Source organism: Globicephala melas, chromosome 2 (assembly GCF_963455315.2).
Source record: "Globicephala melas chromosome 2, mGloMel1.2, whole genome shotgun sequence".
NCBI lineage: Eukaryota > Metazoa > Chordata > Mammalia > Artiodactyla > Delphinidae > Globicephala > Globicephala melas.
Genome location: NC_083315.2, coordinates 29,270,764 through 29,283,682, shown reverse-complemented (window position 1 = coordinate 29,283,682; position 12,919 = coordinate 29,270,764). Strand labels below are relative to the sequence as shown.

Sequence of the window (12,919 nt, the reverse complement as noted above, 5' to 3'; positions counted from 1 at the left end):
AAAAAAAAAGAATGTGTATAACTGAGTCACTTTGCTGTACAGCAGAGATTGGCACAGCATTGTAAATCAACTATACATCGATAAAATAAATAAATAAAACTAAAAACAAAGTGTGTTGTCTGATATATGTCATTTAATCAATAAATATCCATAGGGCATAAACTGTTGGCTACATTTAGTTGTGATAACGTTTTAAGTGAAAAGCTTTAAATTCAGTGAATTTAGATATCCCTCAAAATTGAATCCTTCTGACACCTGTTAATTGAGAATGCTACACCTGAATATTACAAAATCAAGAAAAGTGTTTAAATCATGGAGCTCTAAATATATCCACACATGCACTGTGATATACTAATACATAAACGTTCGAACTTTAGCATTTTCACCAATTTTTGAGCCCAAATTCCTTGATTTTCACAACTACAGGTGAATAAACATCTACGTAAGTGTAAAGTTCAAGCACTGGCTCTTTAAAGCCACTGAGTCTGACTCCAGGCAGCGCAAAATGAGGTTTACTTACCTACAGACAAACCTAATTAGTGTACCAGTGGTGACACTGCACTCATGAGTCCCACAATCTCACATTTAAGCAAAGACGCTGAACATGAGGATTCTTTATCGTGATTCTGCTTTCGGGGGAAGACTACATAACAGCCTTTGGTTTCTGACTCTCTATGTCAAAGACAGCTCTATCAAGCAGCTGTGCTGCTTCTGGTGCCAAAGAATGGATCAGCTCATTAAACTAAAAAAAAACAGGTTAAAAACATAACCCTGCAAACCCTGAGCAAAACCATCCCAGGTCTAATTCCATCTGTGCCACTCTGACTGCATTCCTGGTCACAATGCTGGAGTCACTACCCATAAGATGAGAAGTCAGAGCAAGGTGATCTCTGCATCCTGCCAGTTCTGGAGTTAATCACTGATTCTGTGATTAACTTCTCAGTGAATTAGCTAATGTCACAGTTACGTTTTGAGTAATTTGGCTATATGTATATTAACAGGGAAATCCTGGACACACACCACCACAGGCCACTTCCCTCACACAGCCTTTACTATTATCTTTTTTCTTTTAAATTAGTTTTATTTTTAGAGAGTTTTAGGTTCACAGGAAAATTGAGAGGAAGGGACAGAGATTCCCCATGTATCCCCTGCCCCCATACATGCACAGCCTGCCCCACCATCAACATCCTCCACTATCAAGATCCCCCACCAGATGGGACATTTGTTAGAACTGGTGAACTTACAGGGACACATCATCATCACCCAGAGTCCACAGTTGACATTAGGGTTCACTCTTGGTCTTGGACATTCTGTGCATCTAGGGTTCCTCCATGTCTCTTCATGGCTTGATAGCTCTTTTTTTGGCTGAATAATATTCTACTGTCTGGATGGACCACAGTTTATTCACCTACTGAAGGACAAAACTTCCGAGTTTTGAAAGTTATGAATAAAGCTGCTGTGAGCATCCGTGTGCAAGGTTCTTTTGTGGACTTAAGTTTTCAACTCCTTTGGGTAAATACCAAGGAACGTGATTGCTGGATCACATGGTAAGAGTACATTTAGTTTTGTAAGAAACCACCAAACTGTCTTCCAAACTGGCTGTACCATGTTGCATTCCTACCAGCGGTGACTGAGAGTTCTGGTTGCTCCACACCCTTACCAGCATTTGGTGTTGTCAGTGTTCCAGATTTTGGCCATGCTAATAGGTGTGTAGTGATATCTCATTGATTTAATTTGCATTTTCCTGTTGACACACGATGTGGAGCATCTTTTCATAAGCATATTTGCCATCTGTATCTTCTTTGGTGAGGTGTCTTTTCAGATCTCCTGTCCATTTTTTATTTGGATTGTTTGTTTTCTTATTGAGTTTAAAGAGTTCATCGTGTATTGTGGGTAACAGTCCTTTATCAGACGTCTTTTGCAAATATTCTCTCCCATCTGTAGTTTGCCGTCTCCTTCCCTTGATGCTACGTATTTAATTACACAGAATATGGACTTCCCAGTTCATCTCAGTTTTCACCACTTCCTACTGTTGTTGACCTCACTCCCTCCCCAGGCCTCTTCTGACCTTGCTTCTTTAGTTTTCTTGATTTTCAACATGCAACAACGTTCTACTGAAGGGAACAAAAGGCAGAAGGGCTTGCAGCCTCAGGGCAGGAGGCACACATCACAATGGGAAACCCCTCAAATCACACGCCAAGCAAAGTTCCTCCCAAAGCCTGAGCAAGGAGCAGGAGCCCATGTCCCAGGCTGGGAGCTCCCTGCTGTATCAGCCAAGCAAGTAACCTGAAACTCAAAACCCCACCAAATGGGGCAAAACCTTTCACTGCCAAAGGCTTTTAATGAATAAACTAAAGGTCGGGCTTCCCTGGTTGCGCAGTGGTTGAGAATCCGCCTGCCAATGCAGGGGACATGGGTTCGAGCCCTGGTCCGGGAAGATCCCACACGCCGCGGAGCAACTAAGCCCATGAGCCTCAACTACTGAGCCTGCGCTCCAGATCCCGCGAGCCACAACTCCTGAAGCCCATGTGCCTAGAGCCCGTGCTCTGCAACAAGAGAAGCCACCACAGTGAGAAGCCCACGCACCGCAACGAAGAGTAGCCCCCGTTCACCACAACTAGAGAAAGCCCGCGCCCAGCAACAAAGACCCAATGCGGCCATAAATAAATAAATAAATAAATAAATAAACAAACAAACAAACAAATAAAATACGCTTTAAAAAAAAGAAACTAAAGGGCAATGCCTTGAATGAGAAAACAGTAATTGCTTCAGACTGTTTGCATGGTTGCAGTGTTTTTTTGTACCTTATGTAAGGAACCTGAGAGCACACACCACGACTTCTGAGTCTGGACCTAAAAATTCCAGCTCAAGAGAGCCTAACAATTTCAGGAATCTGAGGAGTAGGGCCAACGGGATCCTGCAGGAGCTGAGGACAAGCGCTGACCATGTGGTCAGTGTCAGTCAGCTAGGGTGTGGCCTGGGGCTGGCCACGTCTCCTCTCCTCTGCTCTCCTGGGTCTCAGCCAGCAGTCCAACACCCCCACCCCCAGCCCCAGGACTCAATTTCCATGCTGAGACTCCTGAAGGAGGAGCCTTTACTACCCCAGGGAGGCTGGAGCACAGATCCTCCTGGGACCCATTTGGTGCTATACTGAGCAACCAAGTGTTTCCAGAAGTGGCTGTAGACAAACTTCAGTTTCCAAAAACTGAAATGTGCTGTGTAAAACCAAGAATGTGGAAGGAGATAATTCAAGACAGTCCCTGCTCAAATTTTAAAGCATAGTTGAAAAGTCAAGTATGAAGAGATAGGAAACTTTTAATTACCCTCATGGTCATAACTAAAATCACTGTAATAGACATATCTCTAATCAGAAGTATAAATTTTTAAAAATCCATAACATAGGAAATAAACCATAAACAAGTAAGCTTTCAAATCTGACAGTCACACTAATCTCACTGACAAAAGAGGTTTCTGAAGCAGATTATTAATTATCCTCCAATTCTATATGGATATTAAAATTATTAAGTCCTGGCAATCAAGGTTCTCTGAACTGTCAGCATTTATTTTTAAAATAAAGGACACACTGTCACTCTGAATTTCTATTTTAAATGATCACTTTTACTTAGAAACTGTACAACTTGCTAACCTGACATCCAACATTACTAGAAGCTAATTAATTCAAGCACTAGTGAGTTTATTTATTTTAATGGAAACGCTGATTAGGAAAAAACTGCTTTAGGGACCGTCAACGTTTTAAAGCATAGTATTGTCTCTCTCCCTCTACTCAGGAGTAAGGAGGTTGTGTACAGATGTGTTCAAAGCAATCTGGATGGTGTACACATAGAGCTTAAGACAGAGTCGCACTTCCAAAGTCAGAAAGTCAAGGGTGAATCCAGAATATTGTGAATAAGGTCACTCTGCACTAATGTATATTGAAAATATTTCATATATCTGTAATTTGGATGGAATATCCTCATGAAAGACAACCAAGTCTAAACTACAGAAAAGCATTTTTAATGAGCCACGGTCCTTAAAACCAGAGTAATATTTCAGTGACAAATCATTTCATATCAAATTTAAAACACCCATTTGAACGAGTTTTGTCATATTTTCCTATTACATTTCAGAATTTCTAAAGCTCCTAAAGTCTCAGATTGAAGTAGAGTCTGACTTCGACAATCTCCACATCACAAATGTGTATCAAAAGCGATTGAGAATGCACTTTTTGATGGAAACCTTTACAAAAGGAGACAAAATACCTTGAGGAATACAAAGGCTGATTCAACCTACAACAGAATGAAGACAAGCGCATTCTGGTGGACTATGGTTGAGCTACTAATCACTGAACAAACAGGAATAGGAATACAAACAGGGAGAAGTCTTTCCAAATAAAAGAAGATGAGGGCTTCCCTGGTGGCGCAGTGGTTGAGAGTCCGCCTGCCGATGCAGGGGACGCGGGTTCGTGTCCCGGTCCGGGAAGATCCCACATGCCCCAGAGCGGCTAGGCCCGTGAGCCATGGCCACTGAGCCTGCGCGTCCGGAGCCTGTGCTCCGCAACGGGAGAGGCCACAACAGTGAGAGGCCCGTGTACCGCAAAAAAAAAAAGAAGATGAGCTGAGCTGACAGAAGGAGACTGACCATTGTGAAGGGGACCATGGCTGCTTATGAGCCTTCAGAATCGTCTTCACCTGTAAATGAGAATGGACACCTATCCTGCCTACCTACAAGCAGTAAATAACAGCAGGATAGACAGTGATAATGCTTTGTAAGTAAAAAAAAAAAAAGGAACGTTTAGCACCTACTACAAGCTGAGCTGTTTACATATTTAATCCGCACAACTACCTGATGTCAGGCATTTAGATGAGGGATCCAGGCTCAAGGTTGACATGACTTGTCTGGATAAACCCACACCCTGACCCGTCAGGGCTGGGTCCAGGAATGTGCATTTCCAAGAAGCTGCGGGTGAGCTGCTGTCAGGGCACAGCTGCACTCACGTCACCTGCTGTGGCCAGGGGGAGAACATCCCTGCTCCACACCCTCGTTTCTGAGGCCTGGGCTCTGATTCTCCTCACCTGCCACCACCAACTGTCTTCACTGAACTTACAAACAGAAGGAAAGGAGAAGGACAGAGAGCGGACTGCAGAGCGTATAAAAGTCTGCAAGAGAAAGACTTCACCTGAACTAGAATCAAATGGGGTTTGAGTCATCGAGTACAGAGAAAACACAGGAGAACACACTGTGCACCAGTCTTCTTTTAGGAAAGGAGGTGAACCAGCAGCCCCGAGCCGTCGCATCAACCCTAAGCAGTCTCGTTTCTACTTGGAAAGCAGGTTGCAGGGATGCAGGCACCGTGCAACTGTTTTTATGCTACATACGTAATCCTGGTGTTTATACTCACACCGCCGTGAAGTGACTGTGTTTCCTTCCTTCAACTGTGCCTCCGTGCAATGCCCAGGACCAACACGTGACAGCTGGAGTCTAATATCCGTACTCGTCCATCACAGTCCCACCCTACCCCCTAAAAAATTAAAAAGCCATGGGGTTTAATTCAAAATCAATTTTAATAAAATTAGGTTTACAACACTTTTAGAGATGAAAATATCTGTAGTTATGGCATAAGGACAGAGTAGAAATCCTGGTTTCCAGGGGTCAGAGGGAAGGAGGAATGGGGAGTCAGTGTTTAATGGACAGAGTTTCAGTTTTACAAGATGAAATGAGTTAAGGGGATGGATAGTAGTGTTAGTTGCACAACAATGTGAATGTTTCTAATACCAGTGAACTCGACACTTAAAAATCGTTAAGACAGTAAATTTTAGGTTATATATGTTTCACCACAATAAAAGGGGGGGGAATCCATTGTTCACATTAATTTTCTTTCACACACAATCCACTGTGGATTATATTGGGGGTTCAGGTGACACTCGGCTTTTTGCTGGGGATACACACTGTGCATTTACTGCACACCATCTGAGCTGGGAGGTGGATACTGGTAACGCGTCACGGGGCCCCCTGCGGGGTGCAGGCTAGCTCTCTGCCAGTCCCCGTTCCACGTACCCAGCTTACACCCAGCCTCAGCCCCGTAGAGTCCCCTCCTGTCCATGAGCACATGCATCGACCCCGCTCCCAGCTCACAGACCCAGAGAGGTAAGGTGACGTGGACACCTCAGGAGCTTGGTAAGCCCCACTATACTGACACTGTCCCACTCAGGGCAGCTGGGAAACGACTTCACTGCTGGTTTGGATCCCCTCACACACAGGCTGTGCTCAGCTGGCTGCACACCCTCCTGTTCAAATGAACAGAAAACCTACTTAAAACTCTGGAAACAGGAGTGAAAACACCGCGACAGCTCCCAGGGTGCAAACTTCCATACGCGTCACACACACCTTCGCAAAGACTGGGAGGGAATGAGATGCATGGCCCTCAAATCTGCCAGTCAGACTGGGTCCTAAGCTCCATGGGAGCCAGACCCACCAATTCAACCCACAAATGTGTATTTCTACAGGCCAGGAGCTCTTCTCCACTCATGCCGCTGCCTGTTCACAGGCGGCCTGACTCCCCGCTCTCAACGGCACACCCCGGGTCTGCTGAGCATTCACGGAGCAGGTGTCTACACGTAATGCTGCTTCATTAAAACTCCTCATCTGTTTACTTTTGGTTCCAATTACAGCACCTGAGAAAGTTTTTATCCTAGGAGATGGGGGAGTCATTAGGGGAGAAGATGAAGCCCCGCTAGAACCTAGTATCTCCACAAGTCGAGTCACTGCGAAGAGATCAGCATCCTTGTCCTTCGTGTGGCTCCTGCTTTATTTTTGTTGTTTGTCTTTAAAAGACACAAAAGCTGTTTCTCAACACCAAAGGCCTATTTTATTGTATTTTACACTCATGCTTAGGTATAAAGTAGCCAACTACCTACTCCAGAAGGGAGATTCCAGGAAAAGAGACAGGAGGAAGACAAGCACTGATGAAAAGGGGACATGTGGACGGTGGGAGGAGCACCAGAGGCCACAACTGGATGCTTCAGTTATTTCTTCATTAACTAGTCATGAAGCCTCAGGCAGGGCACTTTACCTCTTAAGTTATATCCTTCAGGGGTTTTATGGCTATTATTTTAAGTGGATAAGTTCTCCTTGCTGGGGAGCGAAAAATCAGCTACAGTTTTGTGCTAACCAAAAACGTCTTCATTACCAGTGCAAGGCCGGCAGGTTGGGCTGCACTAACCAGTTAGTCTTCCAAGACAAGAGTTACACTTTAGAAGTGCCACACTCTACAAACACTGCCACTTGACAGGTTCTCACCTTGAGGAGCCCCTGTGGCCAAGGCCAGGCCAAGCAATGCCTGACGTGCTAACGTGGATGGCATTTTATGCCACGGTGAAACTGCTCCCGCAATTAGAAAGGAAGTGTCACAGAGGCCTAAAAGGTGTTAGATATCAAGTGTAGCGTGAGGAGGACTGATTACATTCCTCAGTTATTTGTTGCTCAATTCAAAACAGCTTTCTGGGGGACCTTCAAGATGGCGGAGAAGTATGACGTCGAGATCACCTTCCTCCCCACAAATACATAAAAAATACATCTACATGTGGAACAACTCCTACAGAACACCTACTGAACGCCGGCAGAAGACCTCAGACCTCCCAAAAGGCAAGAAACTCCCCACGTACCTGGGTAGAGCAAAAGAAAAAACAGAGACAAAAGAATAGGGACAGGACCTGCAACAGTGGGAGGGAGCTATGAAGGAGGAAAGGTTTCCTCATACTAGGAAGCCCCTTCATGGGCGGAGACTGTGGGTGGCGGAGGTGGGGAGCTTCTGAGACACGGAGGAGAGCGCAGCCATAGGGGTGCAGAGGGCAAAGCGGAGAGATGCCCGCACAGAGGAGCAGTGCCAACCAGCACTCACCAGCCCGAGAGGCTTGTCTGCTCAGCCGCCAGGGCGGGTGGGGGCTGGGAGCTGAGGCTCCGGCTTCGGAGGTCAGACCCCAGGGAGAGGACTGGGGTTGGCTGCATGAACACAGCCTGAAGGGACTAGTGCACCACAGCTAGCAGGGAAGGAGTCCAGGAAAAAGTCTGGACCTGTCTAAGAGGCAAGACACCATTGTTTCGGGGTGTGCGAGGAGAGGAGATTCCTTCCTCATCTGCCCACAGAAAGCAGAGCACCACCTAAACGAGCTTCAGAGACGGGCGCAAGCCAAGGCTATCAGCTCGGACATCAGAGACGGGAATGAAACGCTAACGCTGCTGCTGCAGCCACCAAGAATCTGAAGTGCAAACAAAGGTCACTATCCACACTCCCCCTGAGGAGCCTGTGCAGCCCACCACTGCCAGGGTCCCGTGATCCAGGGATGACTACCCCAGGAGAACACAGGGCGCGCCTCAGGCTGTTGCAATGCCATGCTGGCCTCTGCTGCCGCAGGCTCCCCCCGCATTCCAATTATAACTAACATACTCTTCCCTCCCCCTGGCCTGAGTAAGCCAGAGCCCCCAGTCAGCCGCTGCTTTAACCCCCTCCTGCCTGGGTGGGAACAGATGCCTGAGGTCCACCTACACACAGAGGTGGGGTCAAAACCAAAGCTGAATCCCAGGAGCTGTGCGAATAAAGAAGAGAAATGGAAATCTCTCGCAGCAGCCTCAGGAGCAGCGGATTAAACTCCCACAATCAACTTGATGTACCCTGCATCTGTGAAATACCTGAAGAGACAACGAATCACCCCAAAATTGAGGTGGTGGACTTTGGGAGCAACTGTAGACTTGGGGTTTGCTGTCTGCAACTGATTTGTTTCTGATTTTTATGTTTACCTTAGATGAGTTTTTAGCGCCTGTTATCATTCATGGATTTGTTTATTGGTTTGGTTGTTCTCTTTATTATTATTTTTTATTTTAATAATTAAAAAAAAGTTTTTAATTTATTATTTTCTTTCTTTTTCTCCTCCTTTTTCTTCTGAGCTCTGTGGCTGACAGGGTCTTGGTGCTCTGGCCTGGTGCCAGGGCTGAGCCTCTGAGGTGGGAGAGCCGAGTTCAGGACACTGGACCACCAGAGACCTCCCGGCCCCACATAATATCAATTGGTGAGAGCTCTCCCAGAGATCTCCATCTCAACGCTAAGACCTAGATCCACCCAACGGCCAGCAAGCTCCAATGCTGGACATCCCATGCCAAACAACTAGCCAGACAGGAACACAACCCCATCCATTAGCGAAGAGGCTGCCTAAAATCATACTAAGTTCACAGATACCCCAAAACAAACCACCGGACACGGCCCTGCCCACCAGAAAGACAAGATCCAGCCCCACCCACGAGAACACAGGCACCAGTCCCCTCCACCAGGAAGCCTACACAAGCCACCGAACCAACCTCACCCACTGGGGGCAGACACCAAAAACAACGGAACTATGAACGTGCAGCCTACAAAAAGGATGCCCCAAACATAGTAAGTTAAACAAAATGAAAAGACAGAGAAATATGAAGCAGACGAAGAAGGAAGGTAAAACCCACCAGACCAAACAAATGAAGAGGAAATAGGCAGTCTACTTGAAAACGGAATCAAAGTAATGATCATAAAGATGATCCAAAATCTTGGAAATAAAATGGAGAAAATACAAGACATGTTTAACAAAGAACTAGAAGAACTAAAGAGCACAGAAACAGTGATGAACACCACCACAAATGAAATTAAAAATTCTCTAGAAGGAATCAATAGCAGAATAACTGAGGCAGAAGAACGGATAAGTGACCTGGAAGATAAAATAGTGGAAATAACTACAGCAGAGCAGAATAAAGAATGAAAAGAATTGAAGACAAGTTCAGAGACCTCTGTGACAACATTAAACACACCAACAATCAAATTATAGGAGTCCCAGAAGAAGAAGAGAAAGGGACTGAGAAAATATTTGAAGAGATTACAGTTGAAAACTTCCCTAACATGGTAAAGGAAATAGTGATGAAAGGGAAAAACCTACAACCAAGATTACTCTACCCAGCAAGGATCTCATTCAGATTTGACACAGAAATTAAAACCTTTACAGACAAGCAAAAGTTAGGAGAATTCAGCACCACCAAACCAGCTTTACAACAAATGCTACAGGAACTTCTCTAGGCAGGAAACACAAGAGAAGGAAAAGACCTACAAAAACAAACCCAAAACAATTTAAAAAAAGGTAATAGGAACATACATATCGATAATTACCTAAAATGTAAATGGATTAAATGCTCCAACCAAAAGACATAGACTGGCTGAATGGATACAAAAACAAGACCCATATATATGCTGTCTACAAGAGACACACTTCAGACCTAGGGGCACATACAGACTGAAGGTGAGGGGATGGAAAAAGATATTCCATGCAAATGGAAATCAAAAGAAAGCTGGAGTAGCAATTCTCATATCAGACAAAATAGACTTTAAAATAAGGACTATCACAAGAGACAAAGAGGGACACTACATAATGATCAAGGGATCAATCCAAGAAGAAGATATAACAATTGTAAATATTATGCACCCAAAGTAGGAGCACCGCAATACATAAGGCAAATAAATGCTAACAGTCATAAAAGGGGAAATCGACAGTACCACAATCAGAGTAGGGGATTTAACACCCCATTTTCACACATGGAGAGATCATCCAAAATGAGAATAAATAAGGAAACACAAGCTTTAAATGACATATTAAACAAGATGGACTTAATTGAGATTTATAGGACATTCCATCCAAAATCAACAGAATAAACTTTCTACTCAAGTGCTCATGGAACATTCCCCAGGACAGATCACATCTTCGGTCACAAATCAAGCCTTGGTAAATTTAAGAAAACTGAAATTGTATCAAGTATCTTTTCCGACCACAACACTATGAGACTAGGTATCAATTACAGGAAAAAAACTGTAAAAAAATACAAACACATGGAGGCTAAACAATACACTACTAAATAACCAAGAGATCACTGAAGAAATCAAAGAGGAAATCAAAAAATACCTAGAAGCAAATGACAATGAAAATACGACGACCCAAAACCTATGGGATGCAGCAAAAGCAGTTCTAAGAGGGAAGTTTTATAGCAATACAATCCTACCTCAAGAAACAAGAAACATTTCAAATAAAGAACCTAACCTTACAACTAAAGCAATTAGAGAAAGAACAAAAACCCCCAAAGTTAGCAGAAGGAAAGAAATCATAAAGATCAGATCAGAAATAAATGAAAAAGAAATGAAGGAAACAATAGCAAAGATCAATAAAACTAAAAGCTGGCTCTTTGAGAAGATAAACAAAATTGATAAACCATTAGCCAGACTCATCAAGAAAAAAAGGGAGAAGACTCAAATCAACAGAAATAGAAATGGAAAAAGAGAAGTAACAACTGACACTGCAGAAATACAAAGGATCATGAGAGATCACTACAAGCAACTATATGCCAATAAAATGGACAACCTAGAAGAAATGGACAAATTCTTAGAAAAGTACAAACTTCTGAGACTGAACCTGGAAGAAATAGAAAATATAAACAGACCAGTCACAAGCACTGAAATTGAAACTGTGATTAAAAATCTTCCAACAAACAAAAGCCCAGGACCAGATGGCTTCAAAGGTGAATTCTATCAAACATTTAAAGAGCTAACACCTATCCTTCTCAAACTCTTCTAAAATGCAGCAGAGGAAGAAACACTCCCAAACTCATTCTACGAAGCCACCCTCACCCTGATACCAAACCCAGACAAAGATGTCACAAAGAAAGAAAACTACAGGCCAATGTCACTGATGAACATAGATGCAAAAATCCTCAACGAATACTAGCAAACAGAATCCAACAGCACATTAAAAGGATCATACACCATGATCAAGTGGGGTTTATCCCAGGAATGCAAGGATTCTTCAATATATGCAAATCAATCAATGTGATACACCACATTAACAAACTGAAGGATAAATCGCAATAGATGCAGAAAAAGCTTTTGACAAAATTCAACATCCATTTATGATGAAAACTCTCCAGAAAGTAGGCATAGAGAGAACCTACTTCAACATAATGAAGGCCATATATGAAAACCCACAGCCACCATCATTCTCAGTGGTGAAAAATTGAAACCATTTCCTCTAAGATCAGGAACAAGAAAAGGCTGCCCACTCTCACTGCTATTATTCAACATAGTTTTGGAAGATTTAGCCACAGCATTCAGAGGAGAAAAATAAATAAAAGGAATCCAAATCAGAAAAGGAGAAGTAAAGCTGTCACTGTTTGCAGATAACATGATACTGTACATAGAGAATCCTAAAGATGCTACCAGAAAACTACTAGAGCTAATCAATGAATTTGGTAAAGTAGCAGGATACAAAATTAATGCACAGAAATCTCTTGCACTGCTATACACTAATGATGAGAAATCTGAAAGAGAAATTAAGGAAACACTCCCATTTACCATTGCAACAAAAAGAATAAAATACCTAGGAAAAAACCTACCTGAGGAGACAAAAGATCCATATGCAGAAAACTATAAGACACTGATGAAAGAAATTAAAGATGATACAAACAGATGGAGAGATATACCATGTTCTTGAATTGGAAGAATCAACATTGTGAAAATGACTATACTATAGTATACTATACTATAAAGCAATCTACAGATTCAATGCAATCCCTATCAAACTACCCATGGCATTTTTCACAGAACTAGAACAAAAAAATTTCACAATTTGTATAGAAACACAAAAGACCCCATATAGCCAAAGCAATCTTGAAAAAGAAAACAGCCTGAGAAAGAAAAGAGCTTGAGAAAGAAAAGAGCCTGGAGGAATCTGGCCCCCTGACTTCAGACTATACTAAAAAGTTAGAGCAATCAGGACAGTATGGTACTGGCACAAAAACAGAAATACAGACCAATGTAACAAAACAGAAAGCCGAGAGATAAACCCATGCAGATATGGTCACCTTA

General features: G+C 43.2%; 1 protein-coding gene across 2 annotated transcripts in view; it reads right to left on the bottom strand.

The window, feature by feature from the left end:
* Window positions 1-12,919, bottom strand: part of DIP2C (disco interacting protein 2 homolog C) — a 358,664-nt gene that overhangs the window by 207,189 nt on the left and 138,556 nt on the right. The gene's annotated exons all lie outside the window — the stretch shown is intronic.